This window comes from Dermacentor andersoni, chromosome 6 (assembly GCF_023375885.2).
Source record: "Dermacentor andersoni chromosome 6, qqDerAnde1_hic_scaffold, whole genome shotgun sequence".
Lineage (NCBI taxonomy): Eukaryota > Metazoa > Arthropoda > Arachnida > Ixodida > Ixodidae > Dermacentor > Dermacentor andersoni.
The window spans coordinates 6295164-6305068 of NC_092819.1; positions in this window are offsets into that span (position 1 = coordinate 6295164).

Genomic DNA, 9905 nt, shown 5'->3' on the forward strand with positions numbered 1-9905 from the left:
GGAACTGCTATTCACAAAGGCAGCCCTGTTAGAATAACTTATTGTTATGTGAGAATAAACCAAAGTTATTGTTGAAATGTTCTTTCCCATACTCACTTGAATGACTGAGATGCCCTTGTACTTAACTAGAGATGGCCAGTTGGTCAGCTCACTTAGGCAATGGCCTGGCCAACTAAGGTACCGCTTTGCCAGAAATTAATGGTGGCTTTAAATTACACCTTATTGTGCAAGGTTTTGTGTCGAGCAAGTAGAGCACCACACAATAAATTAAATGACTGACAGTCACTGTACAAGAGAATCTTCTGCCTGGAGTCAATGTTTGGACAAAGGGACTTGCCTTATTAACAACTGATTTCCACATAGCTCATCGCTCGCAAGGGTCGAGGAGGATAAGCAGGTGCGTAAGAGTAAAATGAAGGCTATGGAAAGGGGAAGTGGAAAGCTTTGAAGGCAAGGATTAGTTTACGATAGTAAAAGGGGTATGCTAAGGGTTCTCCCAAGTGGGGTGACGAAAACAACCCACAGAACTTCAAATGAACCATTACATACAAGTAGGCGCCAACCTACTGTGGCAGCCTTTTAGGGAAACCTTCTAATTAAAGTAAGGCTTGCAATGTCAACTCTGTGGACAGCTGAAAGTATCTCATAATCATTTCACGTAATGTCCTGGCCATGACCAAATATAATCTGGAGCTCCTACTGTTCCACTTGCCCTTTGTATTTACTATGATATAGTGTTACCTGAAAACACATCTTTCTTGATGGACGGCTTTTAAACTTGCAAAGCCTTTGATCACTTTAACATACTCGTGCTTCTTAAGCACGATGTCAATTTTATGAGCTTTTTGTCAATGGGTAACTGTTCTAAGACCTGTGGTGTACAAAATTTATTTATCTTCCAATGCTTACTTGTTCAACATCTCCCAATATTGCACATCATTTCATATTTAAGACAACAGCAGTTATAGTGGACTAAGGAGGGCTGTATTGACTGATGGAACTACCCACATGAAAATATTTCACTTTTAGTACTCTTAAGAGTTCAGCATTTGAATTGTTGAAACATTCAAATGTGGTCAAATACACTGGGTTACAATTATTGGATTGTGTCTGCATTAGAAAGAAAAGAATGTAACTGCTGCCATGTCATGTATGGAACACCTGGCTTATAAATTAGGTCATGAACCCAAACCCTAGCAGGAACATGGATTTTGTTTTTTATACAACAATGATTTTTTTGTAGGATCATTTCTGATCACTAACTCAGCCACGCTAGCACCTATGAGTGGTATATATGATGGCTAAATTAATATTTGGTACGTTATATTTTAAGCTTGTTTTTTTAACTAGTATATGCACTTGAATTGACTTGACTTATGGTTGTGCAGCTTTGCTAAGGTTCACTTCTTTATATATTGGATACGCGTTTAATGGGTTCACAGCAACTCTATTTTCATTAATCACTCTGTTGTGGCAATCTAAATGTACCAACAACCATCATCTTGCACTCATTTCTCTCCTTCCAAGTTGAAAAAGAGACACAAAAGAAAGAACCATGGTCACTAATAAAAATGTTTTGCCTTTAGTGTACATATATGACTAAACCTGTATTCCATACATACTAATACAACTAGGAAGACATTACAGCATGGAGCCCCTCTGGTTGCTTGAAAGTTCCGAGATTCGTGCAGCTCTAATTAATATCAATATAAGTGACCTTTCCTCTGTATACGTTCCAAGTAGTACTTAATGAACTGGATTGTGGAAATAGGCCTAATGCTGATGCTATTAAGCTCATTTGCCAAAAGACATTGCTACCTGATTTGTGTGAAGCCTGTCTGCAGCTCCTTTTTATAAATTTAGGTGTATAAAAAAGGGTAATATTATAAACCTGATGATAAAGTAGTCATTGTAGAGAGAATCTGGTTCATATTTTAATGTTTGGAACAGGAGCCAGAAATACCACCGATGTCACCTGCCATTGTTAATGATGTGTGGCAGGTCCTACATACATTATTCTTAATCTGCTACTGAGACCCCCCCCTCCCCCCTTTGCTTTAAATCATTGTCCAAACAGAAAGAGCATGTAGGTGGCTGTGTTAAGACTTGTTCTTCATTATTGCCTTTCACTGAAAGCCATGACCCAAGCTCTTAACAGTATTCCTTTGTCTAAGCAATGCAATTTTGTGTCATCAAGCTTAGTATTAAAAGGAACTCGTCTGCCAAAGGCATTTTCATAGTAGCCTAATAATTTACCTGCAGTTTCTTTGCAAAAGCTACCCAACATTTTTCACCGCATGCCTTGCATTCTTAGACTTTTGTCCTTGCTGTCTAGTTTTGGAATCGCTGACGTACATCATTTCAGGCGTGCTTTCTAGCAAGATTGGTAGACTTGACTTTCCGTCAATTGCACAAGCAATACTTGCCAGGTGTGCAGCTTGTGTTCCCCTACTTGATTCTGAAATGAAATACTTGTACACATTGTGGTATGTTTAACATTTTCCGTGCCTTCGATGAGCTAGGTTCGTCCGTGGCTTTTTGCTAAAAACGGCCAAAGACAAGCTCAGCTCATAAACAGTACTTCGCATTCTCTAGCAATGCCATAGACAAGCCAAGATGTGTCTCAATGCTTAGTCAGGCTTTTGATCGAAGGCAATGCATAATCCATGGGACAGCACAAGCAAATTTATTCTTTCTGAGCAGGTAAAACACGTTGCCAACTAAGGTTTTAAAAATACGTTAGCCACTTCTCGTCAGAATGAAATGAATTGTGGGGTTTTACATGTCAAAATAATGATATGATTACGAGGCACACCGAAGTGGGGGATTCCGCATTAATTATGACCATCTGGGTTTCCTTAATGTGCGCCAAATGCACAATACATGGGTGTCTTTGCATTTCACCCCTATCGGGGTAGCAGTACGACATGGAAGGGGATAAAGAAGCGTTTGATAGTACATACCGCATGAGTGTGCTTAACTGAGCTGGTTAGTGCACGTTTATGATTGAATTTAACAGTGCTGAAGATGGGTGGAGAGAAGACAACAGACAGCATTAGAGGGGTGAAACCTCAAAACGCTGTAAATAATTTAATATAGTAGCTTCTTCACAGCCAATTTTGTTTGCCAGGAGAATACTATGCCCTGATGTCACGATGCAGTATATGGTCATGTGGGAGCAGGACATTGCGATGTTACGACACTCGCTCTAGCTCATTCAGTCGTCCGCTATGCTGCTACATTGGTCTTCACAATTAGCAGCGCACAAGTCGACTGAGCTAGCCGGAGGCCTCAAGAGAGTGTAAAAACGTCGCAATGTCCTTCTCCCACGTGACCACATACTGTGTTGTGATGTCACTACAGTATCCTCCTAGAAAACAAAACCGAAACCGGCTCTGGGAAAGCTAAATCACGCCACTCCAAGGCTTGTTATTATATTTTCAGAGCTCGAAAGCCTTAACTTAACGAGAAAAAAAAGGAATAATTGAAGATATCATGTCAGTACCTCTTCAAATGGAACTTTGCAGACGATGTTCGGCCTAAAGTGTATCGGGTGCTTTGAATAAGCATTTATGGTCTGAGGATGTGTTGTAAATGCCAAAGAAAAGTCGAAGGGGGATAGCCCGCGGGCATAGCTTTGTTGGTGGAGTACTTTATTTGAAAAACCTGAAGGAGCTAAGTAACATTTTCTTGGTGCAAATATTGGCTTGCATAGCTGTAACTGGCACAAGAATTGTTGAAGCTTGAAGCAGCATCGACTCTGTCATGGGCACTCAAGCAGTGGGCAATCCTTCTCTGGACAAAGACCTAGAGTGAGGGGGCAGGGTAGAACTGAAAAATATTGCCGTCCAGCATGAATGCAAGGACATTTTATTTATTTATTTACATAATACTGCAGACTTCATGTGGTCCAAGCAGGAAGGGCAGATAACAAGGCATATTTACAAACGCCATAAAGTTATTACATAGACAAAAGGTTTGACACATGACACCAATGAGCGAAACAAGTCAAAGGAAATAATACATTGCACATCAATCTGCACATCAAAATTCATTGCTAAGATTTCTTTCAAAACTGTCACTTGAGACAATCTGTTCAGGCAGTGCATTCCAATCGTTTATTGTGTGCGGAAAGTATGAGTACTTAAACAAGTTTGTTTTCGCAAAATATGGTGTTAGGGCATGGGTATGTTGGTGACGGGTTTTTCGTGTAGTTGAAGGTGGAACATAAGGTGAAGAAGAAATTCCAAACTTTCCCTGGATGAGTGAATGAAGAAACGTTAATCGAGCAATTTTCCGTCTCATATGAAGAGGTTTCATTTCGTTGGAGGCCATTAAAGCAGATGGGGAATCAGTTCTCTTGAATTTATTGTAAATGGAGCGCACAGCCCGTCTTCGCACGTTATCTATTTTTGCTATATCTTTTTTGGTGTACGGCTCCCACACTATAGCCGCATACTCAAGTTTGGGCTGAATAAGAGAGTTATAGGCTAATAGCTTAACGTGACTGGGTGCTCCTTTGAGCTTGTGTTTCAAAAATACAAGTTTTTTTAACACAGATGAACAGATGTAATCAACATGGTCGCTCCAGTTAAGCTGTGAATTTATTAAAACGCCTAAATATTTGTATTTTTCGACTTCCGAGATAGTAGTGCCGTAAGCAGAGTAACTAAAGTGGATAGGACGTTTCTTTCTTGTCATGCGCAAAAGCACAGTCTTATCAGAATTGAAGACCATTTCTGATCTGTCACACCAAGCCACAATTTCGCGGAAAGCATCCTGCAGTAATATTTGGTCAGCCACAGAACTTATTGGGGTGTACAGCATGCAGTCATCGGCAAATAAACCAATTTTAACATTTCTATCAATGGAACACACGATGTCGTTTATATAAACCAAAAATAACAGTGGACCTAGGACACTTCCTTGAGGCACGCCAGATGTCACTCGAAGTAACGTGGAAGAGATGCCACCGATATCCACAAACTGTGTTTGATTTTGTAGGTAGGAAGCAATCCAGTTTACTAAGGTCAAGGGCACGCCTATTAATTTCAGTTATTCAAGAAGTTTATTACGGGGAACTTTATCAAATGCTTTGCTGAAGTTTAAAAAATTATGTCCAGTTGTCCAGATTTATCTAATACGGAACTAAAGTTATGGATAGCAGTAACCAACTGCGTGACAGTTGAAAAACCTTTCCTGAAGCCATGTTGAAATGGAGACAAGCATCCTTTAGAGTTTAATATTTCAAGTATGTGGTTAGCGATAATGTGTTCGATTAGTTTGCAGCAGGTACTCGTCAAAGAAATCGGACGGTAATTGCTTAAACATGCGCGGTCCCCTTTTTTGTGCACAGGCACAACTCTGGCCATTAGCCAGTCGGGGGCAATGAAAAAGACGATAAGGATAAACAGAAAATTTTTGTTAAGAAATGAGCTAATGATTCAGCATAACGGCGTAAGAAGGCGTTTGGTATGTCATCTGGACCATGCAAACTTTTGGTATCTAACCGGAGTAGGGATTCAACAACACCTTCGTAGGATACAGTGATTGATTCTTCAGGTGGAAGGTCAAACACATGTTTATTGGCACTTCAGAAAATACAGAATGAAAGTAGGCATTGAAATGCGTAGCAATTGATTGAGAACACGCAATCACGTTGTTACGCATAGTGATTTGATTTATTTGCTTGTGGGAAGTTCGAAGGTGATCCCAAAATTTATGGGGATCATTTCGCATAAATTGTGGAAGACTCTCTGTAAAGTAATGTTTTTTTTGTTGATATAATGCTAGAAGAAAGCTCTTCTGCTAAAATAGCTAACTGACTAGCACTGGCGTTCTTAGCTTTTTTCAGCCGTTTAAGCCTTCGTTTTAGGTGAATAATGTGGCGATTTACCAGGGATTTGCTTTCTTTAAGCGCTTCTTCTTATTGGGTATGAAGCTATTGATACAATATTTACACTGTTCCTTGAATGTGTTCCATAACTGTGTGACACTGGTTCCCACAAAGCTTTCATAAGCCAATTCCAAGTAATCAAGGGTGAACTCATCCAGTGCTTTTGAATAATCTTTTACGTTCTTATGCTTTGCTTTTTCTGTACGTCCGTGGACTACATGTAAAGATACGATTACTAACTTTTGATCAGATATTCCGTCATGAACAGATACTGTGTAAACACAAAAAGAGCGTTTTATGAACATTAAATCTAAGATTGACTCAGTAGAAGCATGTATTCTAGTTGGTTCGGTGACTGTTTGCTGAAGGTTGTGGGACAACAGTATATCATAGATAGCGTCAGCATTTTCAGAATATCCAAGGTTTTCGTTAGATCAGTTTATGGTTGGCAGATTGAAATCCCCTGCAAGTATCAATTTTTTATTTCTGTAGTTGAACAAAAAATCCTGCAGCTTATGCAGATAGTCCAGATCTGAATTAGGGGGCCTAAACAGTGCACATAAGATGAAAGTGTAGCCAAGATACGTGATTTTCAGAGCAAGGCTCTCATGGTTTTCTGGTGAATTTAGAACTGTAGCGGAAACATTCGGTTTTAGTAAAATGGCTACGCCACCTCCTCGTGACCCCCTATCATGCCTAAATAAGTGTATGGTGGAGGAAAGATGCAATCATTAGTGATATCACAGAGAAGCCAAGTCTCGGTTATAACAACTATATCAGGGCTGTGAGTAAACAGAGCGATCTCAAGGGCAGTTGCCTTGTTCACTATGCTTTGGGCATTAATGTTTAATATAACAAGGTCACGAAGAGCTGGGTTATCTAAGGGGGTCTGTCAATCAGAGTTACTAGAAGAGTGGAGAAAGGCTAATCCGTTGTTCAGTTGAATCGTTCCAAGCGTACATGCTGTTGCCGATTTTGAGCTTGTCATGAACGAGATAAGCCTTCTTTCCATCCTTCCTTTCGGTTTTGCAAGATTCCCAGAGCAATTTTTGTTTTCTTAGTGTCTCCTTAGAATAATCATTTTGTATGGAAAAAGCCGAACCTTTAAGTTTACTAACATTTGCATACAGGGCCTTTTTTTCATTAAAATCTTGGAAGAATGCGATTACAGGTCGGTTTGAGTTATTTGCTTTTCCTATTCTATGTATACGGGCAAATGGATGACGTTGAGACACCAAGGTGTTTTTCAAAGACCTCAGAAATCACCTTATTTTTAAGTTCCTCTTCAGTTTCAGAGGTATCTTCCATTATGCCATGTATAACCAAATTCGAGCGACGACTGCGATCCTCCAGGTCAGTGAGCTTTTGATGTTGCTTGGAAAATGACTGCTTTATCGAATTCATATGCTGTTCGATTGGAGCAAGTGCGTCAATACCGGCCTTGAAGTCGCCAAACAGATGTTCTATGCAATCTAATCTAGTTGCTAAGGAGCTGAGAGATATATCTAGCTTACTTTGGAAAGCTTTCAGTTCCGAAATTTCCTGCTGTATGATGGTTTGGGATTTCATGATTTTATCGAACATTTCCTGAACAGGAGGGCCAGGGTTGCTTTCTACATCACTGCATAAGAGCAGTTTGCACACAATTAAGCATTCATATGCAATGCACATCAAACGCCGTGGGCATGGCAGGACCAGCAACATACGGTTATCACTTCTGCATGAGGAGTAGCAACCAACCTTGTGAGCAAATCGGGATGGCCGATTTGCTCACAAGGAACAAATTTTATTCCATCTATTTCAGGCTTTCATGTTGAGTTTGCACAGTTATGCAATTTTGGAGCTGTTTATAATGTTTTATGTATCGTACAGTGGGGAAGTGTTATTTTATTATAGTGTTCAAAAGGAAATCCTTTTTTTTTAACATAAAGTATTATTTTCACTCTTTTCTTGCATTCGGGTGCTTGAGTTATTTCCCGCTATTTTTCTGCATTCGAGTGCGTGACTCTGTCTGTCCAAGCTGCCAAGTGCCTTCGCTTCATCCTTGTGCTCTTCTTGATGCCTTCAGTATGATGCCTGTCTGTTTGATCACACACGAAAGTGCAAAAACTCTCCTTTGACTTATCGTTCTGGTTCTGATCCTAACTGCCACACCTTATATCAAAGAATCCTCGTCTCGTTTTTCTGCAAGCTTCATCCCCCCCCCCCCCCGCTTTGTTTTGCGTTTTTGTCTTTAGGACAAATGTTTAACATTTCTTTAGCAGTGGTGCCAGATGGATTATCAGTCCCAGTTAAAGGAAAGCTGTCGCCGTCTTCAGGGCAGACACAGCACCTATTGACCGACACAGCATAGCAGACCTGCTGACAGAGAACAGAATGGCTTTTGTGGCACAAATTCAGATTCGCCTCCGAGTTTCTGTGCTTTTGAAGCTATGACTGTTGCTTCTGCAACGCATCTATTTGCTGTGAGAATATCGCTACTCAAGTAGTGTTAAATTCTTGCAGCATTCTTTAGACCGAGTTACTTAGCTTCATCAATGGGCATCCTCTAGTCATGTGAACAAACCCAGCTCTATCTATGGCCTGCTTATTAAAATCCCTGTTCGCATAGCGGATGTGTAACGTGCTTTCGTCTAATTTCGTCAATCAGACCTCGAGCTTCACTTACTGCAGCAGATGTCCAATTCAATGTATTCACAAGCCTCTACGTCACTCATGTTGAAAGCAAACTAAGTTGAACTTAACAACTATTCGTGACATAGATGCAAGTATTCTATCACTTTTCTTTGATGTCAGTGTGCAAGAATATTCCCATACTTCTCAGCCACTCAATGTCCCATAATTCAGTCTTTTAGGTCCCTAGGGCACTCGTGAGTGCACAGACAAGGATGCTACATAATTCAAATCAAATCATATTTTATTCTCCAGCAAGTATCTGGATGGTCACCTGGGCTAAAAGCTGTACGAACAGCTTGACGAAGGCCCAGGAAACCATTACATGGCAGCAGCAGACAGAACGAAATAACAATAGCAATACAGAAGTAGTCATCAAATCAAACCAAGTACAGCAATCAAGTACAGCAATAACACAGAAGTTTTCTTAAACGACATATGAAGAAATACGAATTACATGTGCACAAAGTATGTTCGCAGTTGTTTTCGACTAAAACCAGCAGTATCTTTATGTTTATTGAGAAAAAATGGCAGATTCTGAGCAAGGATTGCAGCTTGTAATCGGTTCTAAACTGTGGTAAGGACCAAGTGTCAGTAGAACGAGTCTTAACTATTGGTGTACGATATTCAAGGGAAGTTGTGTGAGGAAATTACTCATACCTGTGGAAGAAAAGTATGTTATTTGTAACAAACGAAATTCATATATATTATCTACACGGATCAAATTGAATGATACTATTGTGGGATTAACACTCGACGTTGGTTCAATGTTAACGATAAGGCAAATAATTTTCCTCTGCAATACAAGAAGCTTGTTCATATTTCTTTTAGGTTTTGAAGCCTATATCAGTGTGCAATAGTTAAAGTGAGAAAAAAATAGGGCATAATATATTTTTAGTTTAGCGCTTGTGGGAAGAAATGTGCAGCAGCGTGAGATTATACCTGTAACTGCAGACAGTTTTCTGGAGATGTAAACAGCATGAGCGTCCCATTTTAGATGGGCAGAAAAATACACACCGAGAACCTTGTGCTCGGTGACTATTTCTATATGCTGGTCTTGTAAAATGAATTCACTGGAGGAACTGCTTTATTCTGAGTACAAAAAAGAACTGCTTTGGATTTAGTTGGGTTTACTTTGATTTTATTTACTCTAGTCCATGCCGATAGTTTAGCAAGGATATCATTGCATTTTGGCTCTAGTGTGCTAATATTACTCCCACATAATTGTTAGTAAACACCAGTGATTCCTCCCATCTTTAACACTGCCATGGTGGTACTGGATGCTTGAAGGGCAAAGCTTCCAAATTTCAGATGGGATGACCTCAGCGTTCCAGCC